An 18,874-nucleotide genomic window follows, 5' to 3' on the forward strand; every position below is an offset into this window, starting at 1 on the left:
ATCAGGGAATATTGCAGCTAGTACTTGGAGGATTTCAGAATTAGTGGGATTTGAATTAGGATTCTGAAATGAAACAGGAATTATTAGAAGAGAAATTCTGCACAGTAAATCTCACATTCTCTTTTGTTCCATCAAAGCTGTTTTCCCACCTTTCTGTGAGGAGCTGTAGGTGAATTTCTTCATAAGGGACCGTAATCAAGGTTTACAAGCCTCTATAACAGCTCAAAAGCCTAATGGGTCCCAGGAAGCTATGGAACTCCAACATGTATTTAGTCATGAATGTTTTTAATTAACAGCATTTTTGCTTCCTTTAGCTTTGTCCTAGTTTGCTTTGTACCTGAAGAACCTAGTACAGATTCCTTGGGCTCAGAACTTTCCTTGCATCAGGTAACACCAGGTCAGCAGCTCTGCCATGACTGCTCTCAGGCTATGTCTTGTTCCCCTATGACTGAGCTGAGGTAATTTTCTCCTCTTTCGGAGCAGAGTACAAGACCTCAAATGGCACTACAGTTACTGAATGTTAGGATCTTGCTGCTACTCCTGAATAGCTGATACAAGTAGCACACATATAGGGCACTTGGATAGGCCCAGTAGTTCCTACAACAGCAGTGGGATCTGCACTTTTCAGGTGAGGATGTGGCATGGGCCTCTAAGGTGGAGACAGTGGGTAGCTGGCTGAGGATAAGGAGTTAAAGAAGCCTTGAGACTGGGCAACAAAAAATTTGCTTCTAAAGCATTTTTAAAATTTCATTCATGAGCACTGAAACAAGATTTTATCACATCCTGCACTGTGTGTTTAATAGAAGTGGCTGACATGTTCTTATACAGGCTTAGCTACAAACTTGGAAGAGCTTTGCTAGTGTCCACAACAAAATTATCTGCCTTGTATTAATCTGTTCCTGGTAGACCCAGCCTTGAATTACAGTTAAAAGGAGGGTTGTGTCCAGATCTGTCTGCTTCCAGGGCTTTGGTTTTAGTGTAGGTCTCTGGCATCCACACCTAAATCATAAATCCTGATGATAGCTATTACCAGTCACTTCACTGAATTTATTTTTCCTCTCAGAAGACCTGTATTTTATATATATTGATATATTTCTATGCTCATAGAATCATAGAATAGTTAGGGTTTGAAAGGACCTTAAGATCATCTAGTTCCAGCCCCCCTGCCATGGGCAGGGACACCTCACACTAAACCATGCCACCCAAGGCTTTGTCCAGCCTGGCCTTGAACACCACCAGGGATGGAGCATTCACAACTTCCTTGGGCATATATTTATGTATTTAAAAAAATATTTTAGTTATAAATTTATATGTGTAAATTCTAAAGCATGAGTTACTTTACCTGTAGAAGATAATTAAAGATACTGCTATACTTAAGGATGTTACTGTTATGCAGAAGTAACATTCTGCTGTTCCTTTCAACAGCAATATGCAGTCAGAAGAAATTCTCAATGTTACTACCTGCCTCTCAATGTTAATTCCTGCCTGTTGGTTGTGCTATGCTAATACTTACCAGACTGAAGTGAGATAGAAACCTTGTTATAGTTAGTACTGCACAGACATCTAGCAAGACAGTCCTCACTCTGCAGTGTAAACAGCGGTTGGCAGGGGACAGAGGAAGGAAAAGATCCATCTGTTAGTGTCACCAAGCAGGTGAGCAAGAGTCAGAACTATCCCCACCTTGGACGATGAATGCTCTATTAGAGAGACTCCCAGACCAATCCATTCAAGCCATCTGACGGCTCCACCATTACTAATATTAGAAAATGATACTACTTTAACTTGCCCTTACTTCAGGTTGAGCCATTACTTCATGTCATATCTACATACTATTATTTTTCCTTTATAACTATTTTATTATCTTGACTACCTTCAGTTTATTTTTACGCTTACCTAATAACTACAATTCCTTTACTTTTCCCTTATGCCAATATATATTAGCTCTCTGCTTATTCTTATCATTCTCCTTTGGAACAGCATAATTGCACCACATTTTTCTTGACCTCTTGCTGATACTGCCTAGCTGGGTGCTGGGATTGAGGGAGGGTCTGAGAATCCTAGGTTAGACAAATCCTTAATACCTAATTTTGTAAAAGTTAAGGGAGAGAAGAGAAGGAAAGCAGAAGTGGAAGAAAGTGACCAGAGACTTCCTTTTAAGTCCCAGGTTCCAGGGTAAATTGCTGATATGAGGTCCGAGGATTTAGCCCTGAAAAACAATGCACTTTGGAAAGAACCACTTAAACTACACACAACTATGTTGTATGTACATGTAGGGATTATGTTTTACTTGGCTGCAACCCCTTTGGTGAAAAAGAAAGATGTCAATGAAGGTATCATCTCTATGTGCAAAGGCTGGTAAAAAAAAACAAAACCCAAGAGCAAAAATGACAGATTGTATGAAAGAGGGAAGATGAATAATGTCGAACATATTAAAGTAGGATTACATCGATTGGTGTTATAGCTCCAACTAAACTACTGCACTCATTTCTGGTTGCTTCATTTCCAAATGGCCATTGCAGAGATGAAGCCAGACAAGAGTGCAACAAAATTATTAAAGACACAGCATGGAGGAATGGGAGAGCCTATGTCAGATGAAGTGAAAAAAAAGCCTAGGATGACTTAATTTGAAAAGTGCAAAGTAATACAGAAGATAAGAGACAAGAGATAATGAATTTCATTCTGTCCCATGGCCTAAATGCGAGTCAGCTCTTGATGAAATAAAAAGACACAAATTTAATATGGATCAAAGGAAATTTTGTTCTCAGTGCAGCATAACAGCCAGATATCTTGGCCTGACTTTTGTGAGCCTCACACAATTCAATGCAACATGGAAGTACAGCACTATTTTTAAGCTATTTCTGCTCCTTTCTGGTAAGAGGACCATGGCTCTGTGTCCTGGGCGAGGTCTGCTGCTGCAGAACAGCAGGGTGCAAACTAAAAGGGCATTTGGGTGGCCAGTATGCTCATACTGCCCAGGACTGACCTGGTCCTTGCTGACCATTCTGCTGCAGAAGTGCTTCATTTTCCATTAAATCTGCTGCAGATAATCCTGCTTTGCAGTGTCACTCCTTGTTAGGTTCACAGTGTGCTTCTGCAGGTTTCTAGCCCTTTCAATGTGTCTGAGCTAGTAGTTGCCAACCTCAGTTGAGTATACAGATCTTTCAAGGGAAGTGCTTTTTCATGTTGTGTTTCATGTAGAGAGATAAACAGCATTTTTCACGTTTCGTTAGTGTCTGAACAATGTAAGCACAAATACTGCTGAGGATCACAATGCCTCATGTATCTTGGGAATACATTATCCAGCAAGAGTAAAACAGAGGTAAAAGAGAGGAAAAATTCTTAATAGTTGCATCTCTCACTTATTTCACGACTTAGCAAAACTGCTGCCCGTTGAGATAATCTGTATGGCCATTGTCTCCAGTTATTTATCTTGATTCAGCTATCATGACTAGTATCCAGAACATGCCAACTAGTTTGAGATAAGCTAAGGTCAGGGAAATAAAGCTTGAGATTATACCAGTTCAAAGGAGAGGAGGATTAAATCAAGAGGAATTTTGTGGACTTCCTTGAAGTGTCCATTTGCATTTACACTGCTATAATAATTTTGTGGTTGCTTGAAGCTCCTTTTCTGTCAAAAAATTCTTCATGTCATCTTGGAAGCACCTGTCTAAAGCTACCTGATTGGGCTTTGGCTCTCAGGTTTTAATTAGGCTAAAGAAAGGATTCTCTTAATTAGGGCTCCTGATTGAAGGAGATCTAGGAACATTCCATGATTGTTGAAAGAGAGGAGGATTAGGAAGGAATTAACTCCCTAGGTTCTGGTTTTCTGGCTGTCTATGGTACCCTGCCAGAATTCATTGCTAATTGCTTCATGAACAGAAAAAATTGAAGACTTTGGTGACACAGCAAGAGAGAGATTTGGGTAATGAAAATACAACATATTTGAGGAACTCTGTACATTCAGATGATGAAATCCGCTAAGAAATCAGTAACCTGAAAAAGCCTTACATAATTACTTGTAGAGAGTAGAAAAAGGTTGAATTCTGTATTGTCAGAAAGGCAGGCTAAGGCTTTACAGCTGCATTTCATAGAGGTAATAGTGTTTCTGAGAAACGAGTAAGTTGAAATGGTCATCCTCCAGGAATTTAGACTATTCAGCTACAGGAAAGCATTTTATGGAAAAACAGTCAAAGTACAATATCAGAGAATTAATGCACTTTTGGGGTTAAAAGACAGTGGGGTTATTCAAGTAAACTTGATCTAGAATAAGGCTATAAAGGAGATATGGCAATGACAGTAACTGAGGTTAAACAATAAAACAATGTTAGCACCAAAATCAGATTTTACATCTGTACATGGCAGGTACAAAAGGGGTATGTGTCTGGTTGCTCATGAAAATGTATTTATATATTGGTAGATAAAACAATTTTCAGAGTAGTATGACACACCTAAAACTCAAAAGTTTGGGGTAGGTACTGGACTTTGAAATCACTTTAACTGAAGTTTACTAAGCTTTCAAAATTACACAGTGTAAGGCAGGCACTGTTTTTTAATGTGGTTCAACCAGCCCAGCTCCAAAAATCTCTGTGTGCTTTGTAACACAGCCCCCATAACTATTTACAATTGAGTAAGGTGATTTCCTCTGGCCCACAGATCAAATTGCACTGGCAGAACTGGGATAAGGGCAGAAGAATTAAAACTCTCAGTACTCCTTATTCTTGCCACTAGATCAAACTTCTGCTTCCACACTTCAGCACAGTACAGCCTTCATTAGGAAAAAACACTTTAAACAAACAGATGAAGTGCACATAATATTTTTACTCTTCAAAATCTGGAATACTATGTGCCATTAACACTGAGTCATTGAAATTGTTCCAAAATGAAATATTATAGTGTGTTGTGCCAATGCCTTGGAAGTCTTTATGTTAAGGTTTCAACAAAAGAAACCAAAACAAAACTCCAAACCTGAAATTTCCAGTTTAGGCATCACATTTCAGTCCTAATGCATGGGAAGTAAAATGTCTTATGAGCCATCATGTCCATACAGAGAGGCAGATAAAAGTCTAAAGTCGACAAAGATCAGACTGCAAATAGGATACACATTTAACTGAAGATAATTAACCACTGGAACAGATGGTAAAAGGATGTGGTAAATTAATCACCTCGAGTCTTTAAATCAAGACTGTATGTCCTTCCATCTGAAAAAGATGGCACGTTTAGCTATAAATTATTGGGCTTGATGGTGGTATTGCTGGGTGAAATGCTCTGGACTGTGTCATATGCAGGACGTCAGATTTGATGAGCATAATGATCCATCCTTCCAGACCTTACCTTCCATGAATCCATTATGTGAGCTTGAGAAGTTTTGTATTTTAACAAAGCAGTTACAGACTGTTAGGGTCTCAGTGTGCAGCTTTAGAAGTTTCTAAATACCCTTTCATTCTATGTTGTAAAGGGTCTGAACTAATCTTGTTAATATTGTTTAAAAGCATGCAACTGTAAAATACAAACATGCTTTGGTTTTAACACATTGACTACCATATCTCGCTAAACCAAAAAATGGTCCTCAGGTAAACACTGATAGTGGACTCCCCCACATTCATTGCTTCAGCTTTTGGGTGGGTGCTTGAAAATTTTCTTCTGCATCTTTTTTTCCCTCTCCTGGGCAATGTGAAAGAAGTGACATGTCTGGTGTAAACAGAGGTTCATCACACTGAGATGTCTCCACTTTTGATGGTTTGAAGAGTTCTGTGACTACTCCAGCACTCATGAATGTGGCAAAACTGTAGTCTACTGATCCCTAGTTTGTTCTTTTCCATCAAAGTACCAGCTTGCCTTGTGATAGTTCCTGTTTGCTTCTTCACAGTGAATACGCTTTTATTATCTCTTAAGTGAGACCTGGGCTGGGATTCAGGTGCTGGAACACAAGCACCTAGTACTGTCTCAGATGGTCTTGAATATCATGCCTGGACTTCAATGTGACTGTGAAGGGTGAGGATCTCTAGCCGCATAGTCTTCTGGAGCAGTAGCTGGAAACTAGATAGAATAGTCAAAGCCATGTGAACTGGCAGTGGATGCCTGTATTAATGAAAAGTTTTTTGTCATTAAAAATTCCAGTGAGCTCTTGGTGAGTCTCAGAACACTGGTCTAATCATGCTGCAATGTGCTATATTACTTTCTGCCATCCAAACTTCATCCCCACAGCTTTACTTCCTGTTCTGTGCTACTGTGTTGTGGTGCTGAACACAGTTGCTGAATCTCAGAATGCACTCATCTGTGGTGTTGCTTCTTGACAGATATATTGTTTTGTAAAATGTTTTGGGATCGTTCCTTAATATATCTTCGATGTTTAAGATCCCAAGGCACTCTGTGAGAATTTTATATAGAAAATGCTGGGTTTTCCTCTCTTGTTACAGTACAAAGAAGACATGACTAATGATGTTGGGGGTCTCTGGTTTCTAAGATTCAACTTTTCACCAAAGAGACATTTGAAGAATCATTCAAAGAGAGACTGCTGAGCCCTTTGTGGGTCCTAAGCTGAACACCCCATGGTAAAAATACCTCAAAATTACAGTTTCCTCTAAGAAATCTTGGTCTTAGTGAATTTTAATTGTTATTCCATGCACGTTAGCATCTTTCGTGATTATGAGAAACAGCCTTGAATGTCTACAAGGCAGTTTTTAGTCAAGCACCATGGAAATAACATTTTGAATATCTAGCCCCCTAATGCTGCTTAAATTAAATCAGTTTCTCTCCTCTCCTTTCTCTTTTCTTAATTCTGATTGACCCTCCATACTCATTTGAATTATATTATTTTTCTGTCTTCATCTATTCTCAAAGTTTATAGTCCCTTGGTTAGATAACCATAAATATTCAGCCCCCCTCATATATAACCAAGATTAAAGCTGTGTATATAAATCTGGCAGCAAAGTGGTATTTTTGCCCACTTTAGAGTTGCAAATATATTTCTTCAGTAATGACTGAACAATAATTCATCATTTTCACTTTTTTAATCCCCAATAAATATGCAAACCAAAACTGCAACAAATATTTTTGCTGGCAGCTGGCTGTTGCACATAAACACCTGAGAAACCCAGGTTATGTCTGTGAACAAATGTAGCTGCTGATTCCTTCCATATTATAAGTCTGTTTCACTTGCATTGCAATTAGAAGTTGTACAATAGACCACATGGAAAGACAGGCCATTGAGTCAACTTCCCTCCATGGTGTATGGTACAGCATCTGTGATCTTTTGCTTAGGTATATAATAATCTAATCTGCATTGTACTACTTCAAGCTCATTTATTTTCTGAATCCCATGCATAATCCTACACACACAGCTGTGTTCAGCTTTGTGGTGGATCCCACAGGTCTGCCCACGCAAATACGTGGATTTACTTACTGCAGGTGATGCAGGGATGCTGCTTTCAAACTCCCTGCACGCCACTTCAAAGCACAGCATTGCTAACTAAGGATAAACTTATCTGCCCACATGTTTTCAAGGCTATTGCTGGCTGCAGCACTCATTGCTACATCCTGTGGGAAGGGGTGAAATCAAAGCCATGGACCCCTGCAGAAGGTTTACTGTGGGCTCTATCATGTTGACAACCAACTTAATAGTTGTCTGTTATGCTAACAACAGGGTTGCAGCATGGCTCCCTGTGGCAGCCCTGAGAGAGAGGCACTAGATCTAACACTCTGTAGGGCTTCAGGATCAAAGTTCTCCCATCTTTGTTTAAGTACTGCATCTGTACAGGTTGTGAATTTTAAGTAAATAGGTGTGTGGCACCCATCCAGACTTCACATACATGCATAACTGATGGTCTCATTTCTAGACAGTCCTCTTCTGAGAGTCTGCATCAGCAGCTCTCTGCATGGCAGTCTGTTTTCTCTGACTTAGTTTCCTAGTGCTGCTCAGTCTCTAGTTCTCTCCTTCCAAACTGCACTTTCCTTCATATAAATTCCTCTGCAAGGTCTGTTCTCTAAACCACTTCAAATCCCTAACAAGATGCTTTTCACCTAGAAAAACAAGACACTTTGTCACTTGTTCCATACTGCACATTAACTGCCTTTTACATTCCCTGCTGCACCTGCGTCTCTCTCTTCCTCTCTGCCCCCAGCACCCAGCCAGATGGGAAGCTGTATCTATCTCTCACACACACATGAACCTGCATACACAGTCTGGTCTTACTGTCATGTCAGGTAGTTCTACCACAAAGCTCTTGACCATAAGTGAGGTTAGATTATACATCCAAGGGATTTGGCAGACTCATGCACTCCATTTTCACCCACTCAGTCCCCTTTTAAAATTCAGTCCTCTAGACAAAAATAAAGACTGATTGAAGTTAATCTTAGTTTAATCTAATTTTGGGGTACAGACGCTTAGCCTGCTGGATAAGCTTGGATGATCCATATTCTAGATAGAGTGCTTTCAGAACCTGAGCTTTCTTACAAATAAAAATAAATTATAACTCCATGGTTACAAAAAAAAAAGTTATAAATATACTGTGTTTCCAAGCCTGGATATAGAGGGAGAGGTATTATTTTGTAATGACTCACATAATGCAACAAGTTAAAAAATTAGGCAAGGTTTTGGACACAAAAGCTTGTTCCAAATATGCACACAGCCTGACCTATATTTGAGCTCAAATTCTGTCTGCATTGAGTATGTTAGGGTGTTAATTCTCCAGCTTCACAATGTTGTATTAGCCTCAACAGGAACTGGTTCATTTTAGTGGCTGGAAATTGTTGCAAAGAGAAAAAAATGCAGATTGGAAGGAAAAGCAATAGATTATGGAGCAATTATTGGGCCCAACCACAGCAGTCTGGCCAGGGGAAGTTGTTTTCCTTCTGAGTCGAGCCAGTAGTCAGGTAACTCAACTAATAAGTATTCGAATCACTACAGAAAGGCCAACTTTTCATCTTGTTGCAAACTTCCCATCAATATAAGAGAAGGTTTGTAGAAAGTAGAGAGCCCTTGATTTATTCACACAGCGACCATGACTAGAATCAAATTGCTTTGAGGAATTTGTCCTCTTTCCTTCTTCACCAATGAACTGCTTCTCAGAATCATCTCCCGACTGCTCTTCCCCATTTTGTAGTAGCTGGATGTTTCTCAGAGGACAGCTAAAACTGGAAGCAGTATGTTATCTCTAGGAAAGTAATGCAGGTTGGCCCCCCAGGCAGTGCTTCAGGTTCCAGATCCATATAAAACACAATGCTCAGAGTGTGCAGTTTGGTTCAGATGGAGGAACAGGTTTTTGTGCGTTAAAGGATGATACCAGACAATGGGAGGCCAATTCTTGAAACCTACCCTCAGATACCACCAAGAAAGACTAGATCTTATGCTCTACTCAACAAGCAAGAGACGGGTGAAGCTGGAGGACAACAACCACCCAATTCCTTTAATCTTAAGACCATCTTTGCACTTGGGTAGTGTCTGATGCAGGTTCAAGACCTGAAGGCTACTTTGTTTTATGCTTTGGCTAAAAGAAAATGAAGGATGAATTCCCAAGAATGCTTAAGCCCATGTGTAACTCTTGCTTATGATCTCTGAAGACCAAGGGTCTTCAGGTCAGGATTTAAAGAATGTGGGTTTTAGGGAGATATTGTCTACTATTATAAAAAACACCCTAAATTGAAAATATGCATCAATTCTGTTACAATTTCATCCTGTATGCATGGAAAATTCTTTTAAAGTTTGGAATGAGAAAACTAGTCCTCTCCTTCACTGCAATTAGTAACTGCCAGATCTGAATTACAACAGAGTCCAGACAGTACTCAACTTTGTTGTCAATAAAATTTTATTCCTGCCTTTGCTGTGAGTCATTGCTATGTGATAATCGTAACTCATTATCATGTTTTGGTTTTGCTTCCTGCTCTAGGACTCAAGAGGTGGGAATATCTCTTATTAGATGCCTGGATGAAACTTAGAATAGGAGGTGGGAAGCTTTGTTGAAAATCTCTACTTGCTATTGCCATATGAGCAAATTCTGTTAAACAGCATTGCAGCTGTTTGTCCTGGAGTTGGGAATAGGAGTAATTGGAATAGCATATTTACATTTTGCTGCCAGCTAGCCAGGGAAAAAGAATATGTATGAAATATGAGAGTTCAAATGGTTATGTGTGAAACGTGGCCTACTAACTTCAGACTTGGGATAGCTACAGTTGATCAGCTACACTAATGCATACTTCTTGAGTGACTTGTGGTGAGTTACTTAATAAGGTTTAAAATTAATTAATTGTAATTACACACCTTATGGTGCTGTTAAGAGTGTAATTCACTGAAGGCTTGAAGAACCCAGAAGCTGGTATCAGGAATGTCATCTGAATGCCTATAGCATTCATAGTGTACTCTGATAACCCAGGTCTGTGCTTGTTTCGGGAATCCAGAGCAAAGCTGTAAGAGGAGGTAAGGACCAGGCTCACAACTGTGGAATTTATTGGTATTCAAAACCCACCCAAGAGGCTTTACATCATTTTGTTTAGGGGCTGGTGTCTTTGTGTTATGCATGCACAGGAAGGGAGAAAGCAAGGACAGGTAGCTGCTATATGAAATCTGGATCTAGGTTGTACCTTGATTTCAAATTACTATTTGAAATGGTACCATTGCAAGAGAGCAATTCAAAATGAGCATTTTGTCTTTGACATCAGATTGCTTATGACAACACTGGAGCATTGTGTATGGAGTAAACAATGTATATTAACATCTATTGCATTATTCTCCTACTGCTGTGTCAACATTCTAGTGTATGGGTGCAAGTGTTATTTTGTAAGAGTCTGGGGGAGGGGGGGGTGGAAACTAAATGTGTCTTTGTAGCTTTCCCCCTTTACTTTTGGATAACAAAGACCCTTGTATATTTTCCCCCTTTGTAATACCCCAAAATGCAACTCCCCCTGGGAGTTCCCTAATCTGTGTAACAGAGGCAGTCCTCTAATCCCATATAATTGTATTAGTCTCAATAGCAGATTAGCTCCAAGTGCCCTTACAGACAAGGAGCTGTCAGCTCTGCTATTGTTTCCCCCATAATGTGATTCCAGACAGCAAAGAAGAAAAGTGCCTGAGAGCCCTCTGTCTCACATTACAGCCCACAGTTTCTAAACCAATTAAGAAAAAGGGATTTACAGTCAACTGGATTAGGGTTCTGTTTATATTATCCCATATTTCTTTTTATAATACCTTCCATTTTCTATCTAGCCTTGTAATCAACTACCCTTTTCTCTGCCTTTTGAAACACCCATCCGTGCCTTTACCTATTCATTTACCAATCCATCTCACATGTAGGAGTTCAGCCATCTGTCTGGTTAACTTCACCAGCCTGCTTTATTGCATATTTGTTTAGAGGACACATGGTGCATGAAGCATACCAAGTAATGCTGAGATTAAAACCGATGCCTGATTTCAGATCAGTTTCAAGATGACCTCACTAATGTAAGTGCATTTGTGTGATAGTGTTTGGGCAAATTCCTCCATTCTGCTAACTAAAATGTTCTACCACTATCCTATCAGAGCAAAACAATGCTGGTACACAGCAAGGTGCTCAACCATTATTAAGCAGGAAAATGGTACCTATAAAATCCTTCAATCCTTCCTCACAGAGACAGAAGTAAAATGACACTCTGGAAGCACTTGTGTTAGTAAGATGAAAAATCATCTTGCTAGTTTGGTCCTTGATCTGGTCACAGAATCTGACGCCTTGTGTCCCTTTTGCTATGACAAGAGGTAATGATTGCTCGAGGATGTGGGCTAAAACACTACTTCACCTGAGAACAGGCATCAGCAATCAAGAGGATGGGATGTGATTGCCACTAAGGACTGTGTTCTCAAGAAGACATACAAAAGGCCATGAATCAGCTACCAATAGTAATTGTTTGTTGTTATTTGATCAAAATAAATCAATAAAACAAAATTAGCACAATCCATATTGCCAGAAATGTCTCTGTTATCATCCCGAAGGGTAAATTACCTTACATTCCTTTGAATACCTAATTCAGCATAAATTTGCACTAAGGGACGTTAGCACGTTCAGGTGACTGTGATTTTATGTGTTTTCCTAGATGGAAGTTGCCCAGTGAATATGTTTCTTTATGGTTGGTTCTTATGACAAAATTAGTTTGGGGCTGTCTTTTCTCTGAATGGAGGTTCTTTTCCTATTGAATACCATTTCTCAAAAGTATTTTTCCCAATCAGCTCAATATTTAAACAGGTTTAAATTTTATATCTCACTGTACAAATCCACTTAGATTTTTAAATTACAGTAATACTTCACCAGGTTTCATTTTTAAGGCAGTGCAATATGTATAATTCATTCCATGAATCTTAGATAAGGTTGATATTATGATACAGTGCGATTTGCTGCCTTGCAATGAAGCTTCACAGCTAAGGTGAGTTCTTCCACTTCAGGCTGTAGCTTTATAACAAATGGTTTTAAAAGAAATAAGAATGAAAAATGAGAAATTAAGTGTTCCCATAGCTGGAGAGCTCCACAACCAATGGCTCTTTTAGCACTTTTTCATGGAGTGCTTTTGGCAAAGTACTGCTCCACCTTACAGTTTCCTTGGGGCATTGATGACCACCAAAAGATTAAAGCAAATAGGCAAAAGTTTTCAAAAGCAATGATTAGATTTCACTACTTCAACAGTTGGGTCTCAAATGTAATGTATTTAAAGATGGTCTTTTTTTTTTTCCAGTTTAGTATTTCTTGCTCCTAAAGCTACCAGACAAAACCAGTAAGAAATACAGAAGGGCTTGAGCTCCAAATAAGCCCATGAACTATAAATGTATGCAGACACTCCAGGCTTAGTTACTGCAACAATGCCCACTACAGCTCTCTTTTGATTGTTGCTGCAACACTGACCCCAGTGAGTACCATCAGAGGGTTTGCTGAAGTTTCCCAGTATCCCAATAACAACAAGTGCTTGCAACCCCCTTTTATAACCAGTCAGCAACGAAAATTACTCAAGCCAGGCACCTAAAAATGGAGATACCCCAAATAACAAATTAATCATGACCCTGGACCAGCCGGGTGCTGCTTGTATGACAGCAGTTGATTCAGGAGCCAGATGGCAAATGAACTGTATACTGTTATATGATGATGGAAAATCATTCAGGATCCAGATGGAGGTAGATTGCCAGTTTGACAGTCTTAATGTAGGCTACTTAGTGCCTATTTTCCAACAGTGGCATAGTTATCTCCAATACTTATGAAGATTTTTGCAGCAGTGAGTGTATACTTTGTGATGGCCTAAGGAAGTAAGAATGCATTACTGTTAAGGTGGACAGCTGCCAACACTTCAGCATTACTCAGGTTTGTCAAGCCTTGGTTCTGACCTGCCCTAGCAAAGCTGTTACGATCAGCACTAGCTACATTTTTGCTGGTAAACATTCACAAGATTTATTAGCCTAGACACAAGTTGTGAGCATAGCTTCTAAAGCTTTCCGGCAGTAGCAATCTGGAAAAATTGATGTTTACACAGAAATCCTGTATCGTTCATAATTTGAAGATGCTGCTGCCATGGTGTATTTCTGTCACTTTGCCCAGAATCAAATCTCTTAGTGATAACCACAGAGGGATAGGAATATGCAACTCATCATGGAGAGGTGAAATCAACTGAATACAGAAATACTTGGTTGGCAAAGAAAGGATGGGTATTGGAGGAATTATTAAACAGATACTCTATATTCACCTTCAAAGATATTACTGGAAACACTTCTCTTTCCTATATGGTTCTCATTTTTATAACGAAGACCACTTGAAAATTACCAAAATGGGTATCTGTTTGAAAGATTCTGCCTTTCCTTGTTTTTCTGCAGTAAACAGAAAAAAACATTTATGGTATGGTGACATTAAAACAGGCATGACCAACATCCAAAAACCAGCAAACAGAAATTTAGTACACTTTTACAAGAAATGTAGGCATAATCTTTAAAAGCTATGCTTCTGCTTTGCTTTTCTTGTATAAAGAAAGCCTGAAAGGTTGTATATATTTTTAAGAATGAGCTGATTTCAACTTGGTTTTTACATCAGCAATATCAGGACTGGCAGCTCTCTTCTGTAGTTTCATAGAAAGCCTTGCAGCATGTTGATCATTGCATCTGTACTGAATCTTTAATACTAGAAGTTGGTGTTCTTATGAGAAAAAAACAAATGGCAAATAGTTTTGAATAAGCTGAGGATAAACATCTTCACCTGTTGATTTCCCATCACAGGATAAAAGCCTTGTGATTTTTATACTGTGGTGATTTTGGTAACTTCAGTAACTGCAGTTTTCCTGAGATGAAGGTATCTGAAATTTTAACATTTGGAAAAACTGTGGTTGGAAGTAGGGTTACTCTTTAAAAAAAAAGCAAACATTTTTTCAGACCCTTTTATATCGTACAAAGAATGCAAAATATACATCATTGTGCATTTTTTCTACCTCCAATAGCCTAGTAACATACCAAAGAGGAAGCTCCTTGATAAAGCAATTGTTTGTTAGTTCCCTTCTTTTGGTTATTGGCTAAGAGTTTCTTCTCTAAGCAGTATTTCCAAGAGACTCACCTCTTATCCATCTTCTCTCAAGCAAAAATAGGAGGATTAATACTGCGCACATTGCAAACACCAGAAGACAAGCAACTACTTAAACATCTTTGCACATAATGGAAAGTGTCGGAGGCCTTCTTCTTTACTCATTTTTCAGAGCATCTCTAGTTTCAGCTCCATTCCTAAGAAATCTACTAATTATTAGATTCTGTTGGCAAAGCGGTAGGTTAAATGTATCCAAAAGGCTTTTGGACAAAGTAGAGTTCTTTGCTATGAAATAGTCCAGTGATAAGATTGGCATAATGAACTGAGCAAATGAACCTGAAATGTAAACCCCAACCTTATTTTCTAGTACCCCCAGTCTGAAAAAGTCAGTCCTAAAAAGTACGTTCTCAGCTCACCTCCTGTGTTATGTTGCCAATACACTGATGCCTACTTGCATTTACTGTGTGTGTTCTTCTGGTTGCAAAGTTTTTCCAGACAGCATTTAAACTTTTTGAACATACATAAATTAAGTTTTATAACTTAGACCTAATAGTCACTATAAAATCTGGAGGTAATAAAATATAGGCAACCATAAAAGCAGGTTTTTTATCTTGATTGCGATGAAGTTACAGCTTGCTTTTATGATTAATCTTTTAGAGGTTGTAAAGCACACAGATTATATGACATATGAACCCACAACAGGTACCACGTAGCAGCAATCTAATACACATCACCAGAATGAATTTAGCAGAAATTATTTCCTGTTAACTAATAAATGCCACAAACACATACTTTGTACAAAGTGTTGCTACATATGTCAGAGCACACTGTCAAGTAATTTGGGGATTTGGATTGGATTTAGGGAATAAAGGAATGTGAAAGAGAGAGTGCCAGGCGATCCAAATCTGAAGATGCACAAGAGATTTTAATGCATGTTTTTAGTTATATTTTCCATTTAAATGATCCTAAAAATACTGCATTTCAGTTTGCAACACCCTGTGCTAGTGCAAGAGAATGAGAAAGTGCAATGGACTGTGAAGAGGTGAAACTCTGTTGTTTGAATTTAGAAAAGACAGCATAGGCAATAAGCAGCTTGCTGGGTGCATACAGCACACCTGGCTGCTGTAAGAAGCTTGTGATAGAATAGATTTTAAACATTAAGTGGAAGTTAATAATGTTCCAATTACATTAATGTAAATAAAAGTACTCAAAAATTAAGTGACATGAATAGAAATGCCTTAAGTTTTCACCCCACCATGATTTTCATTCCTTTGACTCCCCTCCTTGTTCAGATCATTCAAATTACAAATAAGCTCAGTAGAGAGTTTTCTAGTAAGTAGTGATGTATGTTGATTTGATTTGCCTAGACTGTTTTGTCTAGTAAGCATAGCTTGTTTTAATAACAATGCTCTTGCCAGAATCTGCAGGTATTTAGAAGTGTATTAGTTCTAAGGTTTTCTAAAAAATGCAGTCCATGAAGATATCTGGGCGTAAGCTTGAACTGGCAAAATCTGCAAATTTTCAGATTTGCTGTTGCTGTTATTTGAGGCTCTGTGTGTACCTGGGAGCTCAGTAAGATAACAAGAGGCACTAGCCTGATCCTGCAAACCCTCATTCACTGTGAGAAACAATAGCAAATACTCTGAATCAGCAGATGTTAACATGCATTTTCCTCAAGTTTGTGCATTCAAAGGACCCTTTCCCAAAATTATTTTCACTACTGCATTTAAGGTATTCCACTGTGTCTGTTATTTCTCTGGTACTTAGGAGATAGTATAAACCCAACACCCGAGGAGGAAGCAAGACAAGAGACACTTTACCTGGCCTGTGGGCCTCTGGCCATCTTCAGCTTTCTTCTTTGTCATTCCTCTGGGGATTCCTCAGAAAGATGCATCACCACCATCAAACATAAAAGGAAAAAGTGCCTATCCCATTTCAGCTGTCTGCTCACAGCACAAGGTTGCATAGGACCAGGCCATGTAGGGATGCAAAGCTGCAGGCCTCCCATGCTGCTGCAGGAATTCAAGCGTCCTCTTTGTGTGGCATCTTGCAGTGTGCAGGTGATAGCAAGGGGCTGCAGTGACTGTGACCCCGCAGCTGGACAAAGTGCCGATGTGTGAAAGTCTCTCACTTGCACCCCAGCACAGCTCAGTCATCATGGCTTCTAGGATTGGGGCTTTCCAAACCAGGCCGGGAATGCTGCCCAGGGCTCTGCTCCCCTCATGTGGGGACACCATTGTGACATGCCCCTTTGGCGGAACTGCTGCCACCTCGCAGCCTCTCTGGGCAGCAGTTGACAAACACTAACATTTCTCACCTTTTGCTGTGCTGGCTGCTTTGGCTTTCTCTCAAGCTGCTCCACCCCAACATGGGATACAAACACACAGTTCACCTGGCAGCCAGGCAGCCAGTTACCTTAGGCCCCCCAGGTAAGCACCCTTTCCCATCTCCTGAGGGGCTGTTGGGAAGTGCTTGGCACCACAGAGAGGGCGGTGAAGAGGTGACTGTGTTTTGCTGAGGAGATGGCAGCCAGTGCCAAGCTGAGGAGAGGGATGTCTGTGCTCTGCTGAGATGGCTGACAGTACTTGCTGAGGAGATGGGTGCCTGTGCCCTGCTGAGGAGATGGCAGCCAGTGCCAAGCTGAGGAGAGGGATGTCTGTGCTCTGCTGAGATGGCTGACAGTACTTGCTGAGGAGATGGGTGCCTGTGCCCTGCTGAGGAGATGGCTGCCAGTGCCAGCTGAGGAAATAACTGCCGGTGCCATACTGTGGGGGTAGGGCTTGTGCTCTGTTGAGGACATTAGTGCCAGTGCCTGCTAAGGAGGTGGTCTCTGGTGCTTGCCTGGGAGATGTGTGGTGCCTCACCTATGAGGAAAGGATGTTTTCTTCCATGAGGAGGTTGAAATGCCCCTGCTGACAAAATGGTTGCCAGTACCCTGCTGACAAGATGGCTGCCAGAGCCCTGCGGAGGAAGTGGTCTTAGGTGCCTGCTGAGGTGATGGGATGCTGCCTTGCTGAACAAAAATGAGTGTCAGTGACTCTCTAAGGAGATGGATGCCAACATCCTTCTGAGGAAATGGCTGCCAGAGCCTTCTGGGCAAATGGGTGCCTGTGCTTGCTGAGGAGATGGTGGTTGGTGCCTGCCAAGGAGATGGTCACTGCTTGCTGAGGAAATGGATGCTAATGCCCTTATGAGGAGATGGCTGCTGGTGCTGGATTGCTACTGGTGCAGCAGGAAGAATTAGGCAACTCCTGGGTGGTGTGTGGCAGCCTCAGGGGGCCCTCGGGTGGTCCAAATGGCAACCATCTTTGGGGGGTCCTTCAGGGGTAAAACTGATCTACACAAGCCCTTTATGTTCACCATATTGACAAAATGAAGAGAAACTTTTGTTTGTTGCTTTGCTGTGGGTTTCAACAGTCCATTTTAGTAGCATTATAAACCCTTCACAAAGCAATGAGCAACTATATGGAGAAAAGTATTGGAGCGATCTCACAGCCTACATAGACCACAATGCACTATTTACCAGTACAGGAAAGGCAATGGTGATAAGCCATGCCAAACAGGGATGGCTGCTTTCTTCAGACTGTGATTTACAGGAAGTAGTTGAACTATTTGAAGTGATTAACCTATTTAATGAATTGAGTTTCATACTCACTTTTCAAATTGTCATTGAGTATGCTCAGAGTTTTGTAAACATACTTGCAATTATTTCAGAAGTGGCTGATAAGAGTTGTCACCCAAAGTTTCTCATTAATTGTTTGCTGCTCTGCTTTGAAAGCAGACTGTTGTACTCTGTCTGTGTGCTTCATTACTCAAGTCTTATGACGTTTGCCTTGAGCTCTTGGGCCCCTTTTTCAGCTTGCTGCTTGAACACTTCTTCCACAAATATCCATGTGACTACAATACATCCATGTACACATGGAGATATAAGCCATGCTTTAGCGTTTTTAATTTTTTTTTCTTTTTAGTTATAAAGCAGCTAGTGTGAATGTTTGCAGAATAATAAAAGAATATCTGGATGGAAATGGAACTACCATTAAAAATAAGCCCATTTTTTCAAACACACATCTTCCACCTTTCTTCTCCAGCTTTCATTCAAGTACAGAGGTATTAGATACTTGACCCTGCTCTATCCAGAAATAATACTGACAGCGTTAAATAGATGCACTTCTACCATTCAGCTGTGTGATCCAAATGTTTTTCATCAATGTAATTTGATGGGCTGCTTGAAGAGGCTGCGGAGCTCCTCCCTGTGCCAGTACCACAGGGTTCTGGGCATGACTCTTTGGGAGCAGGGAAAGAGCATGCTATAGATGCCATTGTTTCTCCTCCATGGGCTAATAACTTCAATTTGCATGTGACAAGCC

General features: G+C 40.2%; 1 long non-coding RNA gene across 1 annotated transcript in view; it reads right to left on the minus strand.

The window, feature by feature from the left end:
• Window positions 1-16,755, minus strand: part of LOC134175137 (uncharacterized) — an 81,007-nt gene extending 64,252 nt beyond the window's left edge. Inside the window, exon 1 of the long non-coding RNA XR_009968903.1 lies at window positions 16,328-16,755. This is a non-coding gene — a long non-coding RNA (uncharacterized LOC134175137). The remainder of the gene's footprint in view (window positions 1-16,327) is intronic.
• Between the last annotated feature and the right edge of the window lie 2,119 nt (window positions 16,756-18,874).

This window comes from Pezoporus occidentalis, unplaced genomic scaffold (genome assembly GCF_034315485.1).
Source record: "Pezoporus occidentalis ecotype Australia unplaced genomic scaffold, CSIRO_AGI_Poc_V1 ctg66, whole genome shotgun sequence".
Classification (NCBI taxonomy): Eukaryota; Metazoa; Chordata; class Aves; order Psittaciformes; family Psittacidae; genus Pezoporus; species Pezoporus occidentalis.